The sequence below is a fragment of the Nicotiana tomentosiformis genome, chromosome 7 (assembly GCF_000390325.3).
Source record: "Nicotiana tomentosiformis chromosome 7, ASM39032v3, whole genome shotgun sequence".
Classification (NCBI taxonomy): Eukaryota; Viridiplantae; Streptophyta; class Magnoliopsida; order Solanales; family Solanaceae; genus Nicotiana; species Nicotiana tomentosiformis.
The window spans coordinates 58,382,196-58,398,622 of NC_090818.1; positions in this window are offsets into that span (position 1 = coordinate 58,382,196).

Genomic DNA, 16,427 nt, shown 5'->3' on the forward strand with positions numbered 1-16,427 from the left:
TTTTAAATGGCCAAACGGTCAAATTTTTTTTTAAAAAAAATTATCCGTTGGGCCCGTTTAGGACCGCTTGAACCGGCCTACTTCTCAGCCGGTCCCGGTCCTAAACGGTCCCGGGCCGGCCCACCACCCCACGGTCCCGGTCCTATCCGGTTAGGATCGTTTAGACCCACCGTCCACGTGGGCTTGCGGTCCTGGGCCGGTTCCTATCCTAACCGGCCCACATGCCACCCTTAATTCACCCTTTGCTTTATTTTCTTCTTAATGTGATGCAATATAGGGAAGTGGAAGGCAGGCCTTCAGTAAGCTCCCAGTCAGTCAATGTTATCACTTGTAGTTGCTTCATAATTCTTACCAACGGTCTATTTTTATTTTTTGGGGATAAATTTGAGATATTCTCAAAAGCTATTTACATCCAGCTTTAAGACTTATAACCCGTTTGGCCAAGCTGGAAAAATCAGCTTATTTTGAGAAGTTTTTTTTTTCAAAAGTGATTTTGGTGAGAAACAGGTACTTCTAAGCAGTAATTACTGTTTGGCTAAGCTTTTAAAAAGTACTTTTAAGTGTATTTTAAAAAAGTGCTTCTACGAATAAGCTACTTTTTTCTGCTTCTCTAAAATTATTTCTGTTTCTCCTCATAAGCACTTTCTTTTCTCCTAAAAGTTTGGCCAAACACTTCAAATTTTAAAAAAAAATATTTTTAAAAAAATACTTTTGAACTTAAAGAAGCTTGACCAAACATGCTATTAATAACTGTTGAGCAGAGACACCAGGGAAAATTGTTGTTAAGAAGAATTTGAATTGTGAAAATCACAACTTTTTTTATGTGGATTATGCAAATGAACTATTTTTAACGCACAAAGTTTTGATCAACACATTCAGTAGATTAGCTAACATATGTGTCTCTACATATATATATATATATATATATATATATATATATATATATATATATATATATATATATATATATATATATATATATATATATATATATATATATAGTCGATTAGGTTTGATTTTTCGGTTATTTTAAACTCAAAGTCAAAACCAAACCAAATTATGTTGTTTTTAAAATTTAAAAACAAAAACAAACCAAACCCAAAAAAAATCATTTTTTTTTCTCTATTTGATTCGATTTTTGGTTTGGTTCCGTTTTACTATTTGTACTGAACACCCTTAGGGATGGGAAGGAGGCGCGCGAAATAAGGATCAGGATGGGACTACCGTTTGGGCCTAGGTGGACCGGCCGGATGTCCCGTCAAAGAAAAATGGCACCAAGTGACAACAAATAAAAGAAATTGGCAATTCTTTAGCTTTATATTAGATTTGGCAAATATAGCCCCAAACAATTGGTATTATATAGCCAAATTCTAAAAAAAAACTACTCTCTTATATATTCTCTCTCAAATAATTGGCCCCAAAACCTTCCCCCCTCCCCCTGCCGCTCACTTCTCTTCTTGTTCACTACTTCCCTCCCCTTTCTCTCCTTGTACTTCTTCTTCTATCTCTTCTCTTTCGCTCTCGTAGTTTAGCAAAAATTTTTGCAAATTATGCAAGAAAATTAGTTAGATGAAAAGGTAAGGTTGATCTCACATCAGAGAAAATCAGAAGCAAAAACTGAGAGAGAAAAAATACATTTTAACTTTATTTTTCTTCTCTTTTTTTTTTTTGTGTGGTTGGATTGAACGTGTGGCTGTGATTGAAATTTGTTGAAATTACCTAAACTATGCTATATACAAAAGTTTAGCAAGATTAGAAGTGATTTAGACTGGTTTCAGGTAAAAAAAATTACGATATTGTATATCGTGTATATCGGTATATATCACACACAGGTTTAAGGACGTTTGTGTATATCACTTTGTATATCGTGTATACGACACAATATTTTTATGGACGCCCGTGTATATCATATTATATATCTTATATATAACACAAATTGTTATGGATACACACAGATACACATGATATACATGAGATATCACTGACGTACATAGAGATATACACGGGATACAATAGGGGATACACATGTGGAGTCGTCTTGAACTTGATTTTTCAATTTGAAATGTGTTATACAAAGAAGGAAAATAAAAATTTAATATACTTTTTTGATATACACATTATTAATTATATTATACACTGTGATATACAAATAATATAATTGTTATTGTGTTATATATTTTTGGATATACAGATAAAAAAATCTAAAAAAATAATTAAAAATTATTTGGGAGTTTTTTCGGATAATACTTAAGGAAATGGAACCTAATTTCTAGGATGATAGTTGCTAAGAGAGAAGAGAGAGAGGGTTTAAAATATTTTTTGCTATTTTTAAGGAAAATAATTTTGATGAGGCTTATTTTTAGGATGGTGGTTGAACCATTAGAAGAGAGAGAATAACTTTAGGCTACAATATGTCAAATCCTCATACGTTGGCTTTTTTATGCCAAAATTTAGACCTAGTTGTCATGCCATGCCAAACCCCCGCCAAAGAACCTGAATCATGGCCTTGTGCGACCCAATTTTTTTAAAGATATTTTTTTTTGAAATACGCCATGTATAGCCATTACCCAATGGCTTTTTTGTTTTATATATATATATATATATATATATATATATATATATATATATATATATATATATAGAAATAGCCCTTGGGGAACGGCTATAAACTAGTATATTGGCCTGCTAATCCCCCTAAATCAACCATGCCCCCTCCCCTCATCCCCAAATTATTTCAGCTTCTAAGTTTAAAAATTATATTTTAATCTTAATTATATACTATAAATATCCCGTCTTCTTCTTCATTTTTCTCATATAAGTTTTTCTACTATCTCTCTAATCTCTCTGTCTCTCTCTAAAATTGTTATTTTGAACAATTTTATTTGGTAATTGCTATCAATCATTTGAAAATTGGAGTGAATTGGCAATTAGCTTGAGGATTGAGCAAGTTTTAACTATTAACTTAATTTATACGTTGGTGTTTACATTGACATTTCGTACACTCGTTTCATCTCTTATTTAGTTTTAAATTATTACCATTTAATTTTAATTATCGTACTTTCTTTTATCAATCTGACCAAATAAAAAATGCCCTCTACTTTTACCTAGCCAACTATTACATTGACTGGAGCAACTATCTTATTTAGGTCAACTCATTTAGGATTGTTTTTCATTTATATTGCTTTTGCCCTACTATATGTAATTGTAGTGCTATTTCCCTTAGCCTGACCCCGTTTTCCTTTCTATTTGCTGGAATCTTTTGTTGTTTTTGTCCATCTATCTAGATATGATATACTGCAGCTGGGATGGCAGCCTTAGGATTTCTGCTTCTCACTCCTCTTGATAGCCATGTATGTGATTTCATCTAGTTATTGCTGAATTTGTGTATTATATCTTAGCCAATAAAGTAATCTCTGGCACAGAACTGTTGAACAGGAGCAGTCAATTAAGAATATGTGTGATTATGCTTCTTGGATACCTCTGATCCAGTGCATAAGAAACACATTTGTGGCACCTAGATCCCCTATCTACTTAGTTTGTCCACTGTAGGAAGTTTGTTGTGAAGGGCCATCCCTCTACTCAATGATATTATTGCTTTCCATGATATCTTGGATACTGCGGAAGAGTGTTAATGTAAGCCTTCTTAACTGTGCAATTTCTATTGTCAAACAGTTCTGCTAATCAATGATTTTTATCACTACTCAGCTAGCAGATTGATAACGCTCAATTATGCCTTATAAAAAGGACTAAGCGATCGTTGCAAATATAATCCGAAGTCGAATCTCACAGAGAACTTAGACTTAGCTACAGCTGTTTAATATTGCTAAGAAACGCAAGTCCAAATAATTTTCTAATTATAGAGATTATAATATTTATTTCTAACTAATTAACTAACAACTATTATAAAACAGTAAAATTATCAACTAACAAGGATGAAATTTGACACAATACTAAAGAGGTCTAGAGTTATGATTTTCCCAATTGTCGGAATCCTTCCCGCTATGCCTTCTATAATTTCGCCTAAGTATTTTCTACCGATCATGAGTACTTCGGGTGTCATAATTCTCTTCCGAGCAACTACCACAATTTACTAGACATATTCTTCCGAACTACGCTAGCTGGCACTAGTTTACTGCTCACTAAGATCGCACCAAGGTTTCGTTATTCCTAATCCCACCTTTAAACCCTTCGTATTGATTCCTCACATACGTCAGGAGTGATGATGTTCAACAACTACCTAAATATGTACCATTTTCCAAGCAATACATACTAAATAGGCACAGTCAATTAATGGCCATTCAATCAACAACAATAAACACGTAGTTGAACAATTAGAGAAATCAAACGACTCAATTATATAAAAACATAATAATAATTTATCCTACAAAAAGTTCTATCAAAACTCTAGATAACAAATTAGCTATTCATAATAGTATGCAAAACTACAATACTAGAATTCATAACCAATAATGAAAATAGGAAGAAGGAAGTGAAAAACTCGTAAAAGAATTCCCCGCCTTGCTTCTAGTGTGTTCTTGCCTCCTTAGGTCCAAAATCCCAAAGTCGGTCCCTTCTTAAAAAATGGTGTTTAATGACTATCTATATGTGTAGGGAAAAAACCTAAACGAAATAACCAAATCCAAAATCAAAAAAGAAGACAAAATAACTTTAAAACCCGGAACACCCTCGCTATAGACCATGCCTCGCGACCTCTATAGCGCGCTCCACCTCGCTACAGACGTGCCTCGCGACCTCTATAGCGAGCTTTCCACTGCGCGACGCCAGCTCCATAGCGAGCTTTAAAGCTTGCAACACCTGACTTTTGTCTGCTTCGTTTCAGTTTTTTTCGCTGCTTCATTCTTCATTCTGATTTGTATATTTCTTTGCCTAACTTTCCATTCCTTTCTTTGCTTTTCAAATATCAATCATCACTCCATCATCAAATAGTCACGACAAATAATCACGAGCCAATCATGACATCAAAATTATTCCCATCATCAAATAATCACGAGCTATTTTTGTAGTGCATAAAATACACATAAAATTTTTACTTTGCTCCCAATTTCGTCTTCAACGGATCTACACATAAAATAAGCTCAATTAAGGACAAATATAGTATAGTTTAGCATTAAAGCCCCAAAATACAAGATAAGTAATGCACTAAAAATATGGAATTATAACCAAACATCACTACCCCACACTTAAACGTTGCTCGTCCTCGAGTCAACTAACAATTCACATTATCCTTGAGCACTTTGTTTTTACACAATTGAGGCACACTACACCAATGATCATGGTTAATTGCAACAATTCAACTTTAGCATATGCAATCACATACATTTCCCTTTTTTTATGCCATACTTCACAAATATTCACAACAAAAACAATATGCTCATAATAATCTTAACCTCAAAAACCGACTCAAAAGTCACAATGCACTCATGGCTTGAATACCCAACATCATTGAGAGAAGTCTAATAACGTCACATATCCCTCGCGAAATCATGTGCCCTCACAACGAGAACAAATGAGTAAGTTGAATATACACATTCGAATCAAATTCTCAAATATATTTTAAGGACTCAGATAAATCAAATAAATTCATCACTCTCACAAAGAAGCCACATGCAAGCACAAAGTACCATAGGCTTGCCCATTATATAAACCTCTACTAATATAGGCTTGCTCAATCTAAAATCAGTTAGGACTTTTTCATGGTTGTAACGTGGGCTAAGGGAAGGTTAAGATATATTTTGGATTAGTGGTTAATCCTCCCAAGCACTTTAACACATCACATAATAACTTTAAGCGCAAATTCCTCAATTCACTTCAATTTCACAAACAAGATCACACCCCAAAAATATTCCCTCTTTCTTTAAGTACTACTTTACTTTATATCCCACTAGAAAGAACAAGACAATAATTTATTCATATATATTTTTCCTTCTTTTCTTCTCTTTTTTTTTTTTCTACTTTTGTTTTTCCCTTTTCAGTTTTCGCTAGTGGTGTATTACTTTAAAAAATAAGTGCACCCTTCTTTCTTTCATTAGTTCCACTCGAAAGCCACCCCACACTTAGTCCTTACTTCTTCTAGCGCTCATTTCACAATTAAAGTGCTTAAGAGGTAAAATGATCAAAATAATAAAAATTTAGAACAAAGGGGAATAGGATTGTAATGTGGTTGCCAAATAAAAGTTTACAGGCTCAAAAGGGTTGACTAGGGATAATTTTTATTTGTGGTAAGCATTAAGTTCAAAAGAATCAAATAAAGCCTAAAATTATTTTTCAAATCGAGCAAAACTTAAAATTTCGCTTCAACTCACATGCCGGAAAAGTTCTAGACTCTAATGCAATGATACGGACTATACAATTTCTCACCACATATGGCACATGACTTACTAAGGATGGTTCCATTCCTATTCTCAAATAATTGCAAGTATTCACGGAGCCACAAAATATTAAGCATTAAGCACAAAGTGAACATGAGCCAAGAAAATGAGATATAGGCGTCAATAGACCTGTTATCTGACTCAATAAGGCATCATAAGCAATTTCAAACTATAGGAAAGGTAATACACATGCTAGAGCCTAAATATGCTACTATCAAATAAGTCAAAAAGCGCCTAGAAATTTCATCTTCCTTCTTTTATTCCCTAAATCCTATTTTACTCTAAAAACTATGACCCGGTTCATACTATATCCTATGAAAAAGAACCGAGGCACAAAAAAAACCACGAGGGATTAGTACACTACCTACAAAGAAAATTTTCTTCTTTTTTCGAAAAATAGAAAAGATCTAAAATAGCATAGAAAGTCACCCAAACAATCTCCTCACCCCACACTTAAAATTGAGCATTGTTCCCAATGCACACTCATAAATATAAGAGGTTAAAAGAAACTCCCTGGTAGGCCAAAGACCGAAGCACTAGCAACTCATGGGTTACTCAGACTTCTCCCAGGCCTGGTCCTTCGTGCGGGTACCTCACACTTAGTTCCAACCATATGGTTTGCTGTTGCATCCTTTTAATGGCTTTGCTTTCAATGCTCCTAGAAAATAAAAAATCGACACTACAAGAATAATACAATAATAAAAAATAAAGAATAAAAAAAAGAAAAAGAAAAAAAGAAGTAAAACTGGGTTGCCTCCCAACAAACGCTTGATTTAATGTCGCGGCATGACGCGAATTACTTTTTGCCTCCACATTGAACTTATGAATTGGACCCCAAGTTTTGCTTCCAGTTTTCGGTTATGCTTCAGGGGTGGTGGAACAAATCTAGCTGCCCCAAGAAAATAATGTAGCATTCTGCTCTTCTTAGCCTCTGCATGAGGTATGTCATCCTGACTTTCTGGCAAGAAGAATTCTAGAATGTAGGCACCTTGTTCCTCATTCCTTGACTCCTCAATTGGCTTGGATGACTCTATTTTCATATCATCATCCAAACACAATATGGAAAAATGCTTGGAGTATGGACCAATGCGCTCAACTACATGAACATTGGGACTGTCAACATCCTCAACACCCATGATTTTAGAGTCAACTAAATATGTATCCTTGGTTGACTCTAGTATCTCTTCTCCAATATCGGCATCCTCAAATTCTAGTTTGATTGATTGTTGGTATTCTACTATGTACCCCTCTATTGGTACCTCAATTTCTGTCTCTAATGCATACTGCTCCTGGCTACTATTCATAATATTATCTTGTTGAGCATTTAAAGTCTCAACCAATTGCCTCACTTGTGCATCCAGGTAAAGAATAGTTTCCTCTTGCCTTTGGATAGTATCCCATTTCCTTTGGTTAGTATCCCCTAGCCTTTGTATTTGCAGTTGTTTCTCATTACTTCATTCCATAAGGTACTTTAGCATAACCTTGATCTCTTTCACATCATCATTCCTGTGTTCTTTGTTCCTATTAACTTCACAAGAAAAAGAAGAACCATCAAAGTAAGAGGTTGGGGAAAGATAAGAAATATAAGCACAACCATAAAAGTGACCATCTTGATCACCACACATATCACATACATTCCACACATAAGATTGAGTTGGTGTACATAACTCGCTCTCGGAAATATTTTGATAATTTTGCCATGGGTGGTTTTCTCCACAATATGCATAAGGAGGATTAAAAGTAGAATTACCAACATCAAAACTCTCATAATTTCAAGATGCCATATTATTAAAATCAACAAGTAAAAAAAAAAATAAAATCAAAGTTCAAACTTGCAACCTAGTAATATGTACACCTACAACTACACCATTAGTTCTCCGGCAACGACGCCAAAATTTGATCACGCCCAACTATGCCTTATAAAAAAGACTAAGCGATCGTTGCAAATATAATCCGGTTTACAAGTCCGGAGTCGAATCCCACAAAGAACTCAGGCTTAGCTACAGCTGTTCAATATTGCTAAGAAATATAAGTCCAAATAATTTTCTAATTATAGAGATTATAATATTTATTTCTAACTAATTAACTAACAACTATTATAAAGTAGTAAAATTATCAACTAACAAGGATGAAATTTGACACAATACTAAGGAGGTCTAGAGTTATGATTTTCTCAATTGTCGGAATCCTTTCCGCTATGCCTTCTATCATTTCGCCTACGTATTTTCAATCGACCGTGAGTACTTCGGGTGTCATAATTCTCTTCCGAGAAACTACCACAATTTACTAGACATATTCTTCCGAACTACGCTAGCTGGCACTAGTTTACTGCTCACTAAGATCACATCAAGGTTTTGTTATTCCTAATCCCACCTTTAAACCCTTCGTATTGATTCCTCACATACGTCAAGAGTGATGATGTTCAACAACTACCTAAATATGTACCCTTTTCCAATCAATACATACTAAATAGGCACAGTCAATTGATGACCATTCAATCAACAATAATAAATACGTAGTTGAACAAGTAGAGAAATTCAACGACTCAATTATATAAAAACATAACAAGAATTTATCCTACAAAAGATTTTATCAAAACTCTAGATAACAAATTAGCTATTCATAATAGTATGCAAAACTACAATACTAGAATTCATAACCAATAATGGAAATAGAAAAAAGGAAGTGAAAAACTCGTAGAAGAATTCTCCGCCTTGCTTCTAGTGTGGTCTTGCCTCCTTAAGTCCAAAATTCCAAAGTCGGTCTCTTCTTAACAAATAGTGTTTAATGACTATTTATATGTGTAGGGAAAAAACCTAGACGAAATAACCAAGTCCAAAAACAAAAAGGAGACAAAATAACTTTAAAACCCGGAACACCCTCGCTACAGACCGTGCCTCGCGACCTCTGTAGCGAGCTTTCCACTGCGCGACGCCAGCTCCATAATCAAATAGTCACGATAAATAATCACGAGCCAATCATGACACAAAAATTATTCCCATCATCAAATAATCACGAGCCATTCTTGTAGTGCATAAAATACACATAAAATCTCTACTTTGCTCCTAATTTCGTCTTCAACGTACCTACACATAAAATAAGCTCAATTAAGCACAAATATAGTATAGTTTAGCATTAAAGCCCCAAAATACAAGGTAAGTAATGCACTAAAATATGAAATTATAGCCAAACATCACTGATCTTGGTATATCCATTTAACTTAACTCATTGCTTTGCGATAGTGTTTATGTATCCATAGAATCCACAGTTTGTCCTTCTTCAGTGCAATAGCCTATAATAGTTTCACTACTGCATGCAAAGTGTAAGATATTGAGGCCCTCTACTGATTTGGCTGACAGAGGGTTTCCCAGGCAATAGACTTCCTTTTTGCATTCTCTTTTGAGCCATTCAATAAGAAGTTCCTGCAAATAATGTTACCATATTAAGGTCAATCCTTGGTAGCACAGGGGCTCTTTCTCCAACGAGCTACTTAAAAAAGCCTATGTAGATGTAGATGCATGAGACTCTATTCTTTGTCTGCTTTGCTTTCAAGAAGGAATGAAAGTACTTGGAGTTAGAATCATCATATGATATCCAAGTGGATCTAGATTGTCGTCTGAGCACCTTCTCTTGGATTTCTTCCCATTTTTCTATCATGCCAAGAGTTTCTTTTTCTTCTGCTATCAGCACAGGTTTTATCCTACTTAATTTTATTATAGTTAAATTATAAATTATTGTTATTTGGTACTTGCATAAATTATAATTGTAAGCATTTTAATTTTATTGGATTTAAATCTAATAACATAATTTGGACTATATATTAAATATATTAGTTCAAATAAATATTATGGGCTAATATAATTGGATTAATTATTTAAGTCCAATAAATACTAACTGGGCTAGCTCATTTAGTTGGGCTATAGATGATGAACCCACTTCATTAAGCCCAAGATGCCATCTTCCTAGAGGCCCAGTTTGGTGCCACATGTCATATGGCGTGGCACGCCAAGTCAAGAGGAAGAGTCAATAGGATCATGCCACGTGTCAAAATGTCAAGGCATGCCAAGTCACATTAAAAGGCGAATGAAATCGCGCCATGTGTGCAAGTGACATGTTCTAACCAATCAAATGCGGCCTTGTCACTCTTCAATTTAATTGGTCGGAAAGAGTTTGTTCTTATCATAACTCTTCCCCCCCACAACTATAAATAGGGGTCTTCATAACCTAGAGAAAGGACCAAAAGTTATAACAAGAAGCAAGAAAGAGCTCGTGGATCAAATGCTGCAAATTCATGCATAAGTTTAAAGCTTCAAGCAATCAAGTTCAAGCCCAAGAACGAAGAACAAACCAAGTTCAAGCTCAAGAACGAAGTACAAATCAAGTTCAAGCTCAAGAACGAAGAACAAATCAAGGTTCAAGGAGTACGAGTTCAAATCAAAGTTTGTGCTAGTTGAATTCAAGATCATCGTTCGTGGCAACAATATAGATTCAAGATCAAGCTCGAAAGCCCTTGAATTTATTTTCTATTGGAAAAGTAGAATCAGAGGAATCATAGAGATTGTCTCGATTATTTTTTCGGCGCAAATTTATTGTCTATCCAGTGGGACAATCTCTACCTCTCATCTCAACTTTTCAATCACCAAAGTTCAAGAACGTCGAAATGGCTTCAAAGAAAATCAACCCCAGAACAACTTCCACTAAGGCTGCTAACTCCAAGTTCTACGCTAATGTAGAAAGCATCCTCAATGTTACCTTTGGAAGCTTTGGACCAACTACAAGGAGCAAGGCAAGCTCTTTAGGACCACAAGCACTCCAACTGTCGTCTGCAACCCCTGTTTTTGGATCTTCATATTTAAAAGGAGCAAGGTCTTCCACAAACGCACCCGAAAGAGGAAGCGATGTTGCTGAAAATATTAAGAAAACTCTTGCTCTGCTTGACCTCTCCGGATCCAAGAACTTTGCTATGAATGAAAATGCTGATGCTTGAAGTGATGGATCCTCTCCACTTACACCACATAGTGTGAGCCATTCAAGAATCAATCTGTGTGACAATCCATGCTACTCCCCATCATGTACAACAATCATGCAAGCCATGGTGACAAACACTTTATCTGTAGAAGAGCAGTTGGCAAACTTGACGGAAGCAATCGCTGGCTTGACCAAGTGCATGCAAAATCAAGATGCTAGAATTCACAAGCTAGCAGACAGGGTGGGAATCTTGATGGAAGAAGAACCTACCCATGCATCTGGCAAACTCCCAGAAGTTCAAGAGATTGATCTTCTCCCACGACAAGTTACATCCACTAAGGAAATTCCAGTCTCTTCGGAAGGGATGATTCCAATCAATCAACTAAAGGAGTTCATTGAAGGGACTATAATAAACGAATATGAAGTTTCTTCCAAGTCGTCCTTTACCTACGCAAGGTCGTACACTTCAAGGATCGATATGTTAAAGATGTCTGCTAGCTATCAACCTCCAAAATTTCAACAGTTTGATGGCAAAGGCAATCCAAAGCAACATGTGGCGTACTTCATTGAGACATGCAACAATGCTGGGACTTATGGAGATTACCTCGTCAAGCAGTTTGTACGCTCATTAAAAGGAAATGCTTTTGATTGTTACACAAACCTCAAGGCTAGATCTGTTGATAGCTGGGATCAACTAGAGCAAGAATTTCTCAATTGCTTTTATATCACGAGATGTACTATGAGTATGATAGAACTTACAAATACTCGTCAACGAAAGGGTGAACCAGTTATCGACTTTATCAATCTTTGGAGGAATGCAAGCCTCAACTGTAAAGACAGGCTTAGTGAAGCTTCAGGCATAGAGATATGTATCCAAGGCATGCATTGGGGACTCGGCTACATCTTGCACGGTATCAAGCCTAGCACATTTGAAGAACTTGCAACCCGTGCCCATGACATGGAGTTAAGCATGGCCTGCACTAGAAACGAAAGGTTGCCTATCTATGAGCTTCGCAAAGGGAACTACAAGAAAGAAGTCAGGAAATAGATCAAGTTTGCACCCAAGTCTGAAAACAAAGAAGCTATGAATATCAACACATCACCTGTGAAGTTCACAACGAAGGTGAGCAAGAAGCAGAGTACGAAATCCACTTCTTTTCAAGATAAACCAAGTGGAAAGTTGACTCTAAAAGAAATGCAAGAGAAGGAGTACCCATTTCTGGATTCTGATGTGCCAGCAATTTTTGAAGAACTCCTAGAGTTAAATCTCATTGAGCTTCCGGAGATGAAGCGGCCAAATGAAGCTGGTAAAATGAATGACCCAAATTACTGCAATTACCATCGATTCGTGAGCCACCCTCTCGAGAAGTGTTTTGTCTTCAAGGACAAAGTTATGGACTTGGCCCGTGAAAAGAAGATCGTGCTTGAAGATGAGAAGGCAAGTGCGAACCAAGTCTCTATCACCTTTGGCTCATTCAGTCTAGGTGAGCTATGCAGTTTAAAAGAAATCAAATATGAAGAATTACTGGATTATAACAAAGTCAAAGTAGACGACCATGATGATGATGAAGGTTGGACGTTGGTGACTCGCCGTAGGCGCCACAAAAGAATCCCATGAAATGAATCAATAAAACAACCAACAAGGAAAATGATGGTGAAAAGACTAAGGAGATGGAATCCAGTTAAGCATTTGAATAGAGCAAAAGTGAAGGTGCACCATCCTCAAAAGCCACGATATTCAGTGACCTTGGAGGAGCTCTTACCAAGTTGGTTCTGCACGAAGATTTCCCATGAAGGTATTGGTGCCTCTTGTTTCCATACTGACAAAGGGAAAGAAAAGAGTGATGACCTACCATCGGCACCATCTTCGGAAAAGCTCACCGAGTCCATTCCTCAAGAAGTTAATGCTTGTGAGGAAAAAGTTATGTTCACAAATAACGATCTTCTACTAGGTGACACTTCTCATAACCGCCCGTTGTACCTGGTTGGCTATATGCGCGATGAAAGGGTAAATTGAATTTTGTTTGATGGAGGATCCTCAGTGAACATCTTGCCAATTCGTACTGTGAAAGAACTTGGTATTCCCATGAACGAACTCTCAGAAAGTCGTGTGATGATTCAAGGATTCAACCAAGAGGGGCAAAGAGCCATAAGTGCTATCAGGTTGGGAATCACCATTGAAGATATGCAATCAAGTGCATGGTTGCATGTGATCGATGCAAAGACTTCATACAACGTCTTGCTTGGAAGGCATTTGATACATGAGAATAAAGTAGTTCTATCTACATACCATTAATTTTTAAATACTACTAGGGTAAAGTCGAGAAGAAGATAGTTGCTGATGATGAGCCATTCACCGAGGCTGAGTCACACTTCGGTGATGCAAAATTCTACTTGAAGAAGCGCATTATGAAGAAGCTAAAAACTGATAATGTCATGAAAAGCAAGAATGACGAGCCCACAAATAAAAGAGCTGAGGTGACTGCTGGTAGAACCAAAGCTGTTACTAAAGAGGTGCAACCTAACTCGAATAAATCTTATAGAGGGGATATTGCGTCTTATGGTAAGAAAGTAACTCATGCACTCCAATATGTCCCTAAAAGGAAGAAAGATGAAGGTGAATCATCTTATCTCTAAACTAACATGCTAAAGGAGTTAACTCTTCCGGTAAAACGAATTAAGGTAGTAAAGTTGTCCTCAAAGCCACTTGCAGGGTTTGTGGCCCAAAATCATTTGCAGAATGTGGCATTCCCTACAAAGCGAACAGATGAAGGTTTTGATCCTAACTCTTACAGGCTATTTGCAAAATCTGGATATAATCCCAATGAGCTATCAAAGTTAGGGAAGCTCCCATTAGAAGCTGCAACGAGGAAACCACATGAAGGTTTGTGATACAAGCAACCGTCACCAGTGCACATCTCTACAAGAAGGACGAGAAACAATTATATCACCGTAGAAGATGAATCTGCCGCTTCTAACAAGCCTTTTGTCTTTGATCAACTTGGAAAATCAACTGTGAGGACTTCCGTATTTGAGAGATTGGGTCCATTAAAGAAAGGGAATAAGTTCCAGAGAAATTATCGAAATACAAGAACACCCGCTTCGCCCAAAATTCATAAGACCCCTAAGGATTTCCAAAGTTTGGTTCCTACTAGAATAAGGCGCCAAATAAAAGTCATAGTTTCGTGTGATGAGGTACTAAAGGTGAATCCATACACTGTGGTCTACACTAAAGAACGTGATGAAGATGAAGAAAGTGTGGGTTCTTCGTATCATGTCACTACACAAGGCGAGCATAGTGTTTCATCTCTAATTGAGGATGACGAGAAATTGGAGGATGTTTCACCGTGTCATCACATATCCTTCAATGATGGGGAACCTCAAGAAGATGAAGATGAGAAAGATGTTCCTCCGAAACTTGAAGAAGCGGTGAAGGCAACGATTGATGCCTTAAAAGAAGTTAACCTTGGCACAGATGAAAACCAAGGCCCACATACCTAAGTGTTTTACTAGCAATCGATGAAGAAAGCACTTATATCGAGCTACTCAAGGAGTTCAAGGATGTCTTTGCTTGGAGTTACAAAGAGATGCCTGGCTTGGACCCTAAAGTAGCAGTTCATCACCTTGCAGTCAAGAATGGCGCTCGTCCTGTTAAGCAAGCCCAAAGGCGTTTTAGGCCAGACTTGGTTCCCTTGATCGAAAGTGAAGTTAACAAACTCATTGAAGCTGGATTTATTCGCAAAGTAAAATACCCAACATGGGTCTCAAGTATTGTCCCTGTAAGGAAGAATAATGTCCAGATTCGGGTGTGCGTTGATTTCAGAGATCTCAACAATGTGTGTCCCAAAGATGAATTCCCGCTTCCTATTCCAAAGCTGATGATCAATCCTACTACTGGGTACGAGGCAATGTCATTTATGGATGGTTCATCGGGTTATAACCAAACTCGCATGGCGCCAAAAGATGAAGAGCTTACTGCATTCCGTACCCCCAAGGGTATTTGTTGCTACAAGGAAATGCCTTTTGGCTTGAAGAATGCTGGTGCTACTTACCAAAGAGCTATGTAGAATATTTTTGATGATCTGCTCCATAAGAATGTTGAATTCTATGTTGACGACTTGGTGGTAAAATCAAGAGAGAAGAGCGACCACTTGAAAGACTTGAGAATGGTGTTTGAGTTGCTCCAGAGGTATCAACTTAGGATGAATCCATTGAAATGTGCATTTGGAGTTACTTCTGAAAAGTTCCTTGGTTTCATTGTCCGACATCGAGGGATCAAAATTGATCAAGCCAAAGTGGATGTCATTTTGAAGATGCCTGAGCCTCGCGATATTCATGAATTGAAAAGTCTGCAAGGAAAGCTAGCATACCTTAGGAGATTCATCTCAAACCTAGTTGGGAGGTGCCAACCATTCAGTCGCCTCATGAAGAAAGGTGTTCCTTTCAAGTGGGACAAAGCTTGTAGCAATGCCTTTGAAAGCATCAAAACTTACTTTATGAAGCCTCCAGTTTTGGCATCCCCTATACCTGGAAAGTCATTGATACTATATATTTCAGCACAAGAAAGGTCTGTTGGAGCGCTGTTAGCCCAAGAAAATAGTGAAGGGAAATAAAACTCCCTTTACTACTCGAGCAAGATGATGACACCAAATAAGTTGAATTATTCGCCAATCGAAAAGTTATGTTTGGCACTAGTCTTCTCAATCCAAAAATTGAAGCACTACTTTCAAGATCATGTCATTCGTCTTATTTCTAGAGCGAATCCCATCAAGTTTGTGATGTCATAACCTGTCCTTAGTGATCGACTAGCAAGGTGGTACCTCCAGTTTCAACAATTTGAAATTATGTGCATCCCTCAAAAGGCTATAAAAGAACAAGCGTTAGCAGACTTCTTGGCAAATTACCCAATACCTAATGATTGGGAGCTAACTGACGAACTACCTGATGAGGACGCAATGGTCATTGAAGTTCAACCTCCATTGAAGATGTACTTTGATAGTGATGCACATCGCGAATAAGCTGGTGCTGGCGTAGTATTTGTCACCTCTCAAGGCGAAGTTCTGCCCTACT